Source organism: Ambystoma mexicanum, chromosome 2q (genome assembly GCF_040938575.1).
Source record: "Ambystoma mexicanum isolate Mex_15411 chromosome 2q, UKY_AmexF1_1, whole genome shotgun sequence".
NCBI lineage: Eukaryota > Metazoa > Chordata > Amphibia > Caudata > Ambystomatidae > Ambystoma > Ambystoma mexicanum.
In genome coordinates this window covers 329,463,215-329,477,537 of record NC_090924.1, presented here as the reverse complement: position 1 = coordinate 329,477,537, position 14,323 = coordinate 329,463,215, and the positions used below count along the sequence as shown (strand labels likewise).

The following is a 14,323-nucleotide window of genomic DNA, read 5'->3' as shown; positions in this document are numbered from 1 at the left end:
CATCATACTCAGGTGAAAGGAAGTTGGCTTTGCTACTACATTTCCTGGGGTACGAAGGTCAGAGAATAGACGACACTACCCCAGCCAATGGGAGATGGCAGTGATGGTGATGCTGTAAATGAATTTGATGTAGCACTGATCAAGCTGAACAAGCAATTCAACCCCAAAACCAACACGATATTGGAACAATATAATTTCCGCATGAGAATGCAAGCTCAGGGTGAGTCGGTTGAAGAATATGTAACGGCGCTGCAACATTTAGCATTAACTTGCAAGTTTCAAGGAACATTCGATGAACATATCCGTGACCAGTTCATGACTCACTGTAGATCAAATAAGATACGTGAAGAATTGTGGCCAAAGGATGACCCCAATCTAGATGAAGTCTTAGATCTTGCAAAACGCGTGGAACACTCATTAGCATGTGTCGCAAAGTTGTCAAAGAACGAAACAAATGATCTAAAGGAAGTCAAGAGTGAAGTATTAAGTGTGGCAGATAACAAAAGCAAAAGAAGGGGGAAAACCAAGCAGTCGAATAGAGTTGTCGGGGAAGAGAAGAAAAACCAAGAACCAGTGCAGAGAACAGAAAGAAGAGAGGGCAGACTGTTTTCGATGTGCGAGTAGCACGCATTTTGCTTCGTCCATCGTGTGTCCAGGTCGCAAAGCGACATGTGTAAAGTGCAAAAGGAAAGGTCATTTTGCGAACTGCTGTAAGAACTACCAATTTGGACAGTCCAGTCAAAGGAAGGTCCTTTACGTCAATGAAGAAGAGGATGGAAGATCGTCAGAAGAGGAATGCAGAATGTCATTGTTAATACCATAAATGTTGTGATGGATGGTGAAAATGGAGACGACTGTGAGCGACCGTATGCGGTTGTGAATGTGAATGGTCATGAAGTTTCCATGATGGCAAATTCTGGCTCAAAGATTACGCTAGTGTCCAGAAGTGTGTTTGAGAAGGAGATGAGTGGGGTGGTAACTTGATTGACAGAGCCAGATATCAATCCTGGAGGGTACAATCAGGACAGGATTGAATTACTGGGGTATGTGTGGAGTGAATTAGAGTTCAAAGGAAGGAGGTGTAAAGGTTAAGTATATGTCACTAAGAAAGGGCAATCATTGCTAGGGTGGAGAGAACAGTAGAGTCTGGCCATCCGAGTAGATCCTAATCATCCTGAGCAAGTGCTCCAGGTGTCGTTGCCGTGCACTAATTCAAGCAAGTATGTGACAGAGCATAATGGAGTCTTTGAGAAAAGTTTGGGGAAAGTGAAAGGATTTCAACACCAGATTGTTCTAAAAAGGGGTAGTTTGCCAGTTGTTGCGAAACTTAGGCCTGTACCTTTCTCTTTAAGGGAAGGTGTGAAAAATGAACTAAAGAAATTACTACAAATAGGTGTGATTGAGAGAGCAGGAGGTGTCGAGTGGGTGTCACCGGTCGTGGTAGTAAAAAAAAGTTTGGGTGATCTTAGGTTGTGCATAGACATGCGCAAGCTCAACAAGTGTGTGATGGTTGACAGGCACCCTTTGCCAAACATGGGTGAGATGTTAACTACGGTGGGCCAGGGTACGATATTTTCAAAGCTTGATATGGCGTCTACATATTACCAGGTCGAGCTGAGGGCGTGTTTCAATTCAGAAGAATGCCTTTCGGTTTGGCGTCAGCCTCATCGGTATTTCAAAAGATTATGGATCGGCTGCTTGGATGTGTAAAGGGAGTGTTTTGCTTCCAAGACGATGTGCTAATATGTGGTGAGACGTTGGATGAGCATGACAGGAGTTTAAATGCTGTGTTGAAAATCTTTGAAGAGAGAGGCATTACTCTAAGGGAAGAGAAGGGTAAATGTGCTGTATCTGAGGTGGACTACCTGGGTCACGGGGTGTCATCTGAGGGGGTGAAACCCAAGGAAAGCATTATTAACTCCATAAAGGAAATTGAGAAGCCCACGACCAAAAGTGAACTTCGTTCATTTTTAGGTATGACAGAGTTTTATCAAAAATGTGTAGAGAACTATGCAACTAAAGTTCTAGAGATGAGGAAAATATTAAGGAAAGGTGCGGATTTTATATGGAGTCTTGAATGTGATGTAGAGTTTTCTAGAATCAAAGAAGAAATAGATATGGCTAAACCTTTGGGATGTTTTGATACAAGAAAATTGACTATCATTACGGTGGATGCTAGTGAGGGCGGCCTGGGAGCTGTTCTGGCACAGAAACAAGATGATGGATCGAAGTTATAAATAGCACATGCGTCACGCGGTCTGAAAGGTGCAGAAGTACGTTATTCAGTTCTTGAAAAGGAAACTCTTGCATGTTATTGGGCGGTAGAGAGATTTAAAAATGTTGTCTGGGGTGTGGAATTTGTGATCCGGACGGATCACAAACCTTTGAAAGTCATTTTTGAGATGAAAGGTCTGGACAAGATTTCGCGCAGAGTGGCTGGGAGGGTCACTAGGATGCAAGCCCACAAATTTGTTATGGAAGTGATTCCTGGGAAAGAGAACACTCTGGCGGACAATTTGTCAAGGGTAAAGGTTCATTCTCAGGACAGGATTGAAGATAACATGGAGATGGTGTTTGTGAGCACAGAAGGCACTGTATCCAAGCAAGAGTGGTTGGATGAGATAAGGAAGGATGAGGTATTGAGTAAGGTGATCTCGTATGTTGTCTCCACAGTTTGGCCGAATAAATCAGCGTTATTAGAGGAAGAAAAACCTTTTTGGGAGGTGAAAGATGAACTGTCAGTTGCTGATGAGATATTATTCAGAAGGGAGAGGGCAGTGGCTCCAGTGGGCATTCGAGGAAAGATTATTGATCTGGCACACAGTGGACATATTGGTATTGCAAAGACAAAAGGGGTATTGAGAACAGGTTACTGGTGGCCAGGATTTGATAAGGAAGTTGAAGTCCGTTTGAGTGAGTGTCAATTTTGCATGAGAAGCGGGAAGGGAGTAGAGGCTAAAAAGCAACCTTTAATTGATGTTGGTGTTCCGTCCAGGATTTGGAGTGATGTAGCCATGGACATACTGGGACCAGTCGATTTGGGATATGGTCGGGCAAGGTTTGTAGTTCTAGTTGTCGATTTGTTCTCTAGGTGGGTAGATTTCAAAGTTGAGAGAAATATCGGGAGAAAGTATGGTTAAGGTATTGAAAGAGAATTTTGCGAGTGAGGGTCTCCCAGGAAGTGTCCTTACAGACAATGGCACGCAATTTACCGGTGGATGTTTTCCCAAGTATTTAGAAAAATGTGGTGTGAGTCATAAGAGGGCAGCTCTTTATCATCCTGAAACCAATGGAGTAGTTGAGAGGTTGAACAGATGTGTGATGGAGAGCATTTGCATGGGGAAGACTGTGGATTTGATAAGTTGGCGACTAATCAAAATAGGATGTGGGCGTTGCGTATGGCACCTCACGCTACCACCGGTTTGTGTCCGTTTGAACTAATGAGAGGTCAAAAACCGTATTCCATGGCGTGTCCACCATGGTTGGGCAGAAGCAGGTAATCTGATGTGGTCATTGATGAGGTGAGAAGGTCTCTCAAGAAGGAGAAGAGTGAATGGGTCATGCGTGAAAATAAAAGGAGAGGAAGAAAGGAATTGCGTGTGGAGTGTGGGGACTGGGTTCAGGATTAAGAAAGGAGTGGTGAGAAAGAAGGGTGACTTGTTATATTCTGACCCAGTTAGGGCCGTTGCTGTGTTGAAGGGTGCAATGCGTGTAGCTGGTGGTCAGGTTTGGAATAAAGACCGTATCGCTACAGTAAAAAGGTGTTATGTGTAAAGTGAAAAGATTTATGTGAAGAACTTTTAATGAAAAAGAGGGAGATGTGTTGTGAAGTTGTTATGCTATTTATATGGAGACAAGGACATGCAATGCTAGGAGGTATGGAAGCGTGGAGCTATCACTGCTTTCATGGTTCTGATGTTGTCATAGAATGTGTAGCTGCTTGTTCAGTCCCCAGTGTTCTATATTTGTCAGTTGGAGTTGTCCCTCGCTTACATTAGATGCTACTGATGTGCTGGGGGGTCTTTTTACCTGTTAACTAAATAAATCCCTAGATTAAAGACTTACCTGCCTCCATGAGTGTCTTCATAACACATTTTTATGTTAATCTTTCTTCAATTAATGGCTGGTGGCAGTGGTTTACTTTTTATTACCATTGTGTGTTTTTACCTCGGGCAGCGTTCGTAGCTACAGTAAAGCACCCATGGGTGCCCATTTTGTCAAAATGGCTGTCTTCTTTTTTCGCCATTTCCTGTTGGAAAGGTCCTTCTTGAGATTTACTCTGGGTGCCAAACCAGGTTTGGTCCCTTTGTTCGTTTTGTCTTTGGTGGGATTCACGAGTGAAGCCTGCCTCTGGCTCCAGTATGTTTGGCAGGGGCAGGAAGCGAGGGAGGTGCCCGAAACTCCCTGTGCTTAATCCCCTAAGTTACAGAAATGCACCCAAAGGTGATTGGCCGGTTGGTTGTCCGGCAAGGACAGCCAACCTGCTGTGTAATTGACAGCTAGGGTGGAATGAATGGGAGAAACCAGCATAAAAGGCAAGGCCTTTTGGCTTGGAAGCCAGAGTCGACCACTGGACGAAGGTATCCGAAGAAGAACTTGGAAGAGACGTCTGCTGCAACTCCTGGACCGTTGGTTTGCCCGGTGAAGCTCTGCTGCTGTCCTGAATCTCCGAATTCGCCTTGACTAGAGAATCCCTGCAAGGACGACGACTTCTACCCTTGAGTCGGTGGGACCAATCAACTCCAAAGGGAACTTGTTTGGTCACCCCCTCGGAGCTGGCTGTGCTTCCGCTGCTGGAACCGCATTGACATGGAGAGGAAGACCAAACAGAGTGCTTCACTTTTAAGACGGACTCGAGCTGCTGGAAGATCCTCCGGACTCCCAGTAAGCAGGACTGACCAAGCCTGAGCCACCTCAACAGAGTGCTGGACACCAGATGCAAGGAAAGTCCAGAGTGGTATCCGTGAGACTGCAGTGGTGCTATTTGCGGAGACGTGAGGAGCTGAAACCGCAATGTGCAGCTGAGAAGAAGTTGGTCCTTTTCTGCCGCTGACCGTCCCGTTGTGTTGTAGAAGTCCCCAGAAGTCCTCCCTCTCGTCCCCATGACTGAGGCCCAGGAACAACAGAATCTACAGAGTCACACAGGAACAGAAGCCAGCTGGAACCATTTCTTCTAACAAAAAAAGGTACTGTACAGTCTAAGAGAACTTACCTCTTGCCTTGTAGCCTTACTTGATCTCAGTTTTGACTTGTCTTGGTTACCTCTGCAGAGTTGCTTGCATCTTCTACAACTCACAAGCCTCCCAGCTGGTGGCCCTACTTGATTCTACTTTTTCTACAAAGACTTCTAAAACATTGTGCAAGACTTTTACTTACCTGCAAGAAGTGTTTCAGCTCATCTAGTCTTTTGCCCAATTGACATTGGCTGGCCTGGCCCCCTGAATGACTCTTCTCTCCTCTACTTGTGTCTTACCTTCCCTCCAGGAAAGGGTTAATTTACTTTGCGTTGGGGGGTTGAAAAGTACTTACCTGCTTCAGAATATTTGTGTGATCTCTTGTTTTATTCTGAAATTTCTTTACTTTAACACTCACCTCAGTATTGCTCTAAATGTACCAGTGATACATTAATGTCCACAGTTTCCTAGCTATTTAAGTCACCTGAGGGTAAAAGAAGTGTCTGTGCGCCATCCCAAACTACATAACTAAGTGTACATTTGACCGAGATTGGTTATGTCACTCTGTATTGGTTTTAGCGAGTAAGCTGGTGGCAGCTGTAATACATTTTTGGCTCCAACAACGGTGCAAGCCCTTTGACCCATTGGCAGCCAAATGTACTTTACCTGTTCGGTAGCCATTGGGTTGCCAATGTTCTGCTCTCTGTTATTTTGTATTTTAGGGTTTCCTTTGTTCAGGACAACCACAAGGTAGGCCTAAAAAGTACATTTTGGTCATGTGGGCTCTTTGAAAGTCCACATGTCAGTCTCTAAATTGGTTCTAACTGGTTTAGATGGTATACCAAAACACAATCAGATTACTCTAAGGGAGATTTTGCCAACCTGTTTTCTGCGCATTTCATCGCAATATATGGGGTGGGGGTATTTAATTACATGAGGGGGTTTGTGGAAGGGGCGGTCCGCCCGCATTCATTTGCAATGAAATGAACAAAAAACGGGTTGGCGAAATTGGATTTGATGTTTTCACGTAGAACCCTATAGACCATCCAACATCCCCAAGGTCTCCCTTTCCCTTCCTGTGGGGGTGGTATGGGCTAAGTCACCATTCAGAAGGACAACCAGAATGGTTGTCCATCTAACCCCTTACTCTCTAGCTCCATTTAGTGATTGGTGGCATCACGTTGGCCCGTCCCTAATGGCAGTGGTAGTTAAAGGTTCCCCTTCTCACCGCTCGCTCTCGTTGCTGGCTCTGGGATGAAACGGGACTGCTGCCCTGCTGGAGAAGTCTCCCTCTGATCACCACCATTTCGTGCACTTTTAGTCCTTTTTGGCTAGATCGGCTGGATGTAGTGTGGGAGCAAATTCCGGTTGGGGTTTTCTGCTCTGCTGTCTCCGATTCAGTGCTGGGTCAAGCCTTTCATGCTAGGACCACTTTCAGGCTGTTTAACAACTGCCTCATGCCGTTTTCCGCCAAGGTCTCACACTATGCTGTGGGTCGCTGCGCTTGCCTCGAAGATTGCTGGGACACCAACACTACAACTCATCTATTTCTTGAGCTGTTGCTGGGTCGCCTCCATTTCCATCCTCAATGTGGGATAGTTTCCTGTGGTTGTATTACCCTCTTTTTGTCCAGTGAGTTGCCAGAATCAACCTTATGGGTTCCTTGGCCTTCCAGAGTCTTATTCACCAGCATCCTGAGCCTTCAGAGGTGGTCCTTGTCCGCCCGGTGGAATGACCAGCTCTTCAGTGGGCTACCTCGTTAGAATCATCGCTGTTCCGCATTCATCACCGGAACTTTGGTGGTCATCAGCTTGTGGAATAAGTTGCCTTCCTGCCAAATATCAGCATCCCAGCATCAATCGATCCTGCTCTGGAAGGTTCTCCAAGTACATGTGCGGTAGCCATCGCTTGCACCTGCCTTCCCCCCAACTTGTGAAGTGTCCTGAGGAGGTCTGCATGGGTGTCTTCTGCATTTCTTCTCCACAAAGGGCTGTACTCTGCTCCTGGAACCGACTGGAGGAATCCTTGCACCCGCAGCTCTTTGACACCTCTCACTAGAACCAACAGAGGGAAAACCTGCCTCCAGCGACCCCCAGTCAACCCACCTAGTTATCTGGGAAAATCGGAGTCAGGGAGGGTAAGTAATCGCAACGCATTTACCTCCCCCTGTTCTCCTTAGAAGAAACCTTAGAATACACTGGTTATTCCATTCCATCGCTTTTTGATCGTTGGATCTAAAAGCGTGTATCTAAAAGATAGGAATATAATTTTACTGACCAGTAACAATATTGAAAACTCTTCTGGAACATTTTCACTACAAGAACCCCTCCTACATCAGTCCCCTCTCCTAAGAAGAAGCTCTGGATTTGTACATCATAGGGATTTGGTTTCTAAAGTTAGGGCAGATTATTGTGAATCGGTTTCATTCTATTGCATCATTACATCATCATCATCATCATCATAGTGTTTATTTCCGCTATGTACAAAACATTCTATAAAAACAGTACAGAAAAAGTAAGATACATCTCTGAACAAATGACAAGAATACAAAATTTAAAAGGATCTATCATATCATAAAATGTATAACAACCATACAAAAACGACATACCATGACATGTTCCTAAGCAAACACTTTCTAATATGAAGTGCTGATTTTAGATCGGCTTAGAGAGACCATCCGACACGTGGAGAATTGACCCATAATAATAATATCGGGGCAGGACGATATTAAACAAAGCCCCATTCATGCAACAAGGGGCATACCACAGAACCTTCAACTCCCACATATGCAGGACACAAGAGTATCAAGTGGGCCGAGATCCTCATGTGTGGCATCGCACAAAGGACAGGACTTACCCTCCTTTTAGTTAACCAATTTATTGTATACATTCGTACAAACCTAAAGGTTACTGTATATATGTTTGACAATGGAGTATTGTGTGATATTAATACCTGCTTATTTCATGTTCTAGTGTGTGTTTTTGGCCCATAATAAATAGAGTATTTTTGTACATACCCGTCTAAACTGAATTATTTTGTGCTTCACTGTGTATACTCATTGTGGACCCCAGACCACACTCACTATCTCCTGAAATTAAGTCTTGACCATTTTCCACGGTTACCCTGATTGGCTTTGGTTAACCTCTCAGAGTTACCCTGTTTAGTAAAACTAGGGTGGCCTCCTAAAACCTGCCCACCAGGTCAGATTCTAGAAATCCATCGTAACAGGGGTCTTTGTTGGCCAAGGGTTGAAGTCCCTTAGGACACAGGATCCTGTAAACACCCCCTACAAAACAAGCCCTGTAATAACAGGTTGATTTGTGCTGCTGGAGTAGTTGTCGCCGAAATTTCTGATGTGAGGTGGAGCCTCTGAGGCCCTGAAGGGGGCAATTATTAGAAATACTCACCCTCTGGGGTCTCTTTGGTTGGGGGTTTAGAGTCTTTTCAAAACGATGTTCTACCGCATTTGCCTTTGACTAACAGTGGGGTTCTTCCTGCATCTTCTCCAGGGGCTTCTGGTTCTTCACAGACGGTTGGATCTCTTCATTGGGGTCTCCTCAGGTTCACCGTGTGGGGTCAAATAGAGACTTACCTTCATTTTGCCCAGAAAAGCAGATGGCTGACTTTGTCCCACTGATTACTATAAAACTTTCTTCTTACCTTGAAACGCTCCTACATTGACATTGTGGGTACTTAACTGCAGCTGGACGTTTTTCCTTTACTGACAAGAGATTCAGGGAGCTGCAGATCAAGAACTGGACTTTCTTATTCATCAGGTATTTTAAATGCATCCATAAAGTCTTGCTCTCGACTTCTCCAACAGCGAATGCATGTCTATACTGTAGACAATTTTGGTGACACTGCAACTATTTTTCCTTGAAGTATATTGCACTGTTAATGGTTTCTAAAATGTTTTGCAGATGTCTCGTAGGCCTTGGACTGTGTGTAGGAATTGTTTCCACTCTCTAGCACTATTACGTGTGCATTTGTATTATCCAAATAAGATGCCCTAAAGGGTCATTAACGTAAATTATCAGTGTTGGCCTTGGGTGCTTGTATGCCTATTTTGCCCCTGTGTTAAAGGTCTGATTCCCTTTTCTTCCCTCCCATGCCTATGTGTGTTGTGCGATTACCACAAGGTATAGGGCCTACAATAAAGGTTGAGGCAGTTTGAGGGTGCTACAACAACGAACCCAAACGGGCAGTCTGAAACGACTGACAAGAAAGGGAAGCCAAACCTCCCTTAAACGTGGTAGCATAGTCAGTACAGCAAGGCTTAACACAGAGGTACAATTATTCCACACACAAATACAGAAAATACTCTATATACGGATATAGTGAAAAATATATTAAAACATCTGACATTTAAAAACGATCAGTTCAAATAAGTACTTCAGTAATACAAAGTATTAAAAAGATACCAAATATACTTAAAAACAGTAATGTCTCTATAAGCACTCCCCCGGCCTCAATGTCAAAGCGTAAGTACCCATAAAATAGCAGGGGGTGGGTTGTACCAGGATATCATATAACTCAACAACCAGGTAAGCCTGCACTGCTAAGTACAGTGTCCTAAAGACACATCCCAACACTGGTACACGTGGAAGGCCCTAGACCAGATGGCCAGCACATAACACAACAGTATTAATGCCCAGCTGCTCACAGTTGCCATATATTTTACTGAATGCAATGTTACCAAAATAAACGTTTTCGAATTCGATTCATTTGAAACTTAAGTGTGGTTCAGGCTCTGTTTCAGCACTATTGTCCAGCCACAGCACTGGGAGAAATGTGAGAACATTGGTACCGCACACATAGGCAGTGGAATATATCTTACAAGGACTGTTTGTTATTTTGCATTTCATCATTACAAAATCCAGGACACATTTTTTTAAAAAAAATTCTCTTTCTAGTGCACGCATTCAATTCAATGTTTAGCTGGAGTGGCGGGCTAAAAAGAGCCAATGTCCTGAACCGACTTTGCATGGACGGACTGTGGGGACGGGCATTACTCACCGCTCTGGCCCACGCAGAGAAGCGTAAAAGGTGCACCTCGCATCGAGGCAGGCATTGGGGAGCGCTGGCAAACAAGGCCACCAGCTCGGAAGAGGAAGCTGCTCCCGGCTCCCTCCTCTCGCAGCCTTCATTAACACTCCTCGAGTACAACGTAGTGAACCGAAAAATAGAAAAAGAAAGAATGTTTTCTTTCAATTCACCTCTAGCGCGTTTAACTCTCCAACTTCATTGCACTCAAGCGTATTGGCTAATAAAAAAGGACCAAGTGTGTGTCTGCTCAGTGTAGATCTGTGAGCCATTCCCGTCCTTCAGTGACACTGGCATGGTTGAAGTGAGGATGCATTTAGAATAGGACTATTCTGAACTTTGGATTTGAACCTCGGAAACTAAATAGTCAGAGAAAGGGCCTTCTTTGAGCGTGAGTCCTGGGGTGAAACCCCTACACAATACTAGTTTACAGTCATTTTTTCTACATTACTAGTAATTTCGAAAACATCTCTTTGATCACTTTTCTATGGTCATTTTCGAACCCTTTGTATGTTCGGACACTTATTTTCGATTAAATCCCCTACATCCGCTGCCCAATACTAATACATATAAGCCAGAGAGGATGGAACCGTAGTAAACTACAGCAGAAGCTTCAAAGGATGAAACATTTCAGTAAACGATCTTCCTGATAGATTGAATGGAAAAATATACACATTGTGACCAGTTAGTGTGTTTCAAGTACATTTACCATTGCAGAAATGAAAGGGATTACTTTAAAAATGGACAGAAATTCACAGGCATTACTTAAAGGAGAGTTCCAGAGTCAGTTCACCGTTACAGAGGAAGAAATGGGAAAAGATAAAGGCCCATTCACATTACTGGAGATAAGTCGGATTCACCTCACAGGTGCAGATGCTGCGACAATCAAACCAAGGGAAGGCCACAGGAGTCCCTAAGGAAGACTTTGAGGTCGTAGGCTGGACCCCAGAAGAAGAGGTTGCAGAACTGGAGGACCCCCAATGAAAGGCTCTGGTGAAGTGCTCTTAGGGCTCGTCTTCATGGAATCTCTACCACAGACCAGGAACACAACCTTAGGGGAGTATTGTTTGATTTTGATTATTTATACCATGCTCCAAGACAATCTCAACTGTGTTCAGGCACAGATGGTCAAAACAGATAAATTCAACATGTCAAGAACACATATAGTGTCTCTGAGTTGAACACCTACTTGAACAGGTGGGTTTTAAGTTTTTAAAAGCATTTCTGAACTGACCCAGTGAGGGACAAACTCTAATCTCCAGTGGGAGATGGTTCCAGAGATTAGATCCAAAAACTCTGAATCTCCTAACCCCTCTGGAGACCAGTGTGGAACAGCCAGCAACCGTTTATCTCCTGAGCGCAGTGCTCTGGCCAGATGATAAGGGTGAACATTTGCACTGAGGTAGTCTGGGGCAAGGCCATGGAGACATTTGTACATCAGGCACACTACTTTAAACTTTATTCGATCCGCGACCGACAACCAGTGCAAAGATCTAAGAAGCGAAGAAACATGGTCCCTTGTTCTCAAATGTCGTATCAGTCTAATCGCTGCCTTCTGGGCCCTCTGCCATCTAGATATCTGCTTAGCTGGAATACCGGTATTCCGACTATTACAATAACCCAGATGAGCATTCGTCATTGCCCCCCACAACCACTGCATGATCATCTAAGGGACGAAAGGGAAGAACATTCCTAAGCATCCGCAAGGAATAATACACTGACTTCACCTTAGCCTTCACCTGGGCTTCACTGCCAAGGTGCTCCTGCCAGACACAGCCCAGGTTTTTAAATTTTTTGGAAAACTGAAGTTTCTCACCGAGAATATGAGGGGAGAATGATTGCTTCTCATCCATGATTCTCCCCTTAGGGCCAAACAAAACAATCTCGGTCTTTGCTTCATTTAGTTGAAGCTGGTTACTCGCCATCCAATTGTCATCTACCATAAACTGATTAATTCTCATAAATGTGTCCTCGATGTTGCTCGCCTCAATATAGATTTGTGTATCATCGGCATATGAGTGGAAACTCAAACCATGCCTCCTCAATATATTTAAGACTGAACGCATGTACAAGTTAAATATCAGCGGGGATAATGATGATCCCTGAGGGACACCACATCCTAGGATAACCGCCTCAGAGGTGAAGCCCCCAAACCACATCCGCTGGACTCTGTCCATCAGGAAGGATCTAAACCACCTCGCAGCTTGTTCTGAAGCGTTTCCCACTCCAAGATGCTCCAACATAATCTGATGATCCACTATGTTGAAAGCAGGGGATAGGTCCAACATCAACAATACCGTAGATCCACCAGCATACGCGGCCGCAACAGATCATCATGTACTACCAGCAGCGCTGTCTCCACCCCATGTTTGGGTCGTAAACCAGACTGGAGTTCATCCAACAGCCCCTCTGTCTATGAATGCTTGAAATTGAGAAGATACCACCTTCTCCAAAATGTTTGCTGATCAGATCAAGTCGGCCACTGGCCGGTAGTTCTTCAACATGGCTGGGTCCAGCATAGGTTTTTTTTAATTGGGGTTTCACAATTACATTTTTAAGTGCATCCCTTCCTAGTACCCCACGGTAGGCACTCACATCAGTGGTTTTGGAGGAAAGTGCTCCAGTGACCCGATATAACCTGGTAAGTGTATAGCTCTGGTCCACAGGTACGGTTTTCAGGGCCCGTCGCCCGAACTTTGCACCCTGAACCAATAATGATCCAAGCGACACAAGAGAATACAAAGGCTCTTTTTAGGACATCTGCCTTCCAGCCAAGAGTTAAAGATCCCGTGAAGAAGATTCTAGGAAGAAGGGAAAACACAAACCGATGTCTCCCAGCAGCAGGGTGAAAAAAAGAAGGCATCAGCACAGCCGCAAATGGTCCCAGGACGGAGTAGACAGCTGGTAGCACACTCTGACGTTGCAAACTGAAGATCTGGTGGAGTGATGAACTTTCAGCACCTCTCTGGACTCTGTAGCAGATCACTGCCAATTGGACGATCCTAGTGGTGAACTGCAGAATGCGGTGGTAAAACGGCACAGAAACTGTCCCACAGTAGAGGGCTCAACCCAGTAGAGGGGAGCCACCAGAAGTCTTCAAGTAATCCGGATAAACCTCTAGCAGCAGAAAATCCAAACCAGGATATGCGCAAACCACTACCTAGCCAGTATGGGACAGAAAGGCAAGAAAGGTAGGGCAAGGACTTTACTCCTGTCAAGCCCTATGGAGGTATGGGTGGCTAGTTTACTTCCCCCTGTATGCCGATTCAATCAGGGACCACTTTAGCTATTGCTGGGCACTCATGTTCTGTATCTTTGTTCTGGTAAAGGAGATCTGGGGGATGTTGGTGCAGAGGTAACTTTCGGAGTCAAGAGTTTGGGTTCAGCTGGTCGGGGACTGTGCTCTCGTGAGGTGGTCTCCTCATGATAAAAAAAACTCCAAGAACAGACAGGTTCAGCTTTGGTCATAAATTAAATCTAACTCATAAATCACGTTAGATTATTCAGGAGTTACTGGTATATCCTAATCTATAGTAAACCAGATAAGCATTACAGTATACAGAAAAGTATTACATGTAGAATGCATTGAGACGAGTACTAAGTTATATTGTCCTAGGCAGGAAAGGCTTTGTGGGGCCTCCAGCAGAACAGTCCATATGAATATCTGAAAGCCAATGTTCTACTCGATTTTTTGTTAGTTTCTTTACACATTGCTATTGTAATGCATCACGTAGGCATCGCTGCTGCTTCAAGCAACAGATTAATTTACACAACCCTTCCATAGAGTCAGCTGTCATCCGAGGCTCAAACAGGTACCGCTTCACATGTTCTCTCTAAACAGAGAAAGCGCCATGCTAACATTCTACCAAAATATGTAGATTACTTTCGAAAGGAACAGGAAGAATAGTAACAGCCAGTGGTCGGCAGCTTATATGCAGAGATGAAACGGGTTGATTTCCATTTCTGACAACTGCATTTGGTAGCATTTACATGCTTACAAGCAATCCATGTGAGTGACAGAATGCATTAAATATGGTAGATGGGTGGTTGAGGGGAGGGTAGAGAGATGATGCACATAGATAATGGGGAATACTCTGTACAGGCAT

General features: G+C 44.5%; 1 protein-coding gene across 4 annotated transcripts in view; it reads right to left on the bottom strand.

Annotated features, from left to right (window-relative positions):
- Positions 1 to 14,323, bottom strand: part of TSC2 (TSC complex subunit 2) — a 1,437,517-nt gene that overhangs the window by 968,177 nt on the left and 455,017 nt on the right. The gene's annotated exons all lie outside the window — the stretch shown is intronic.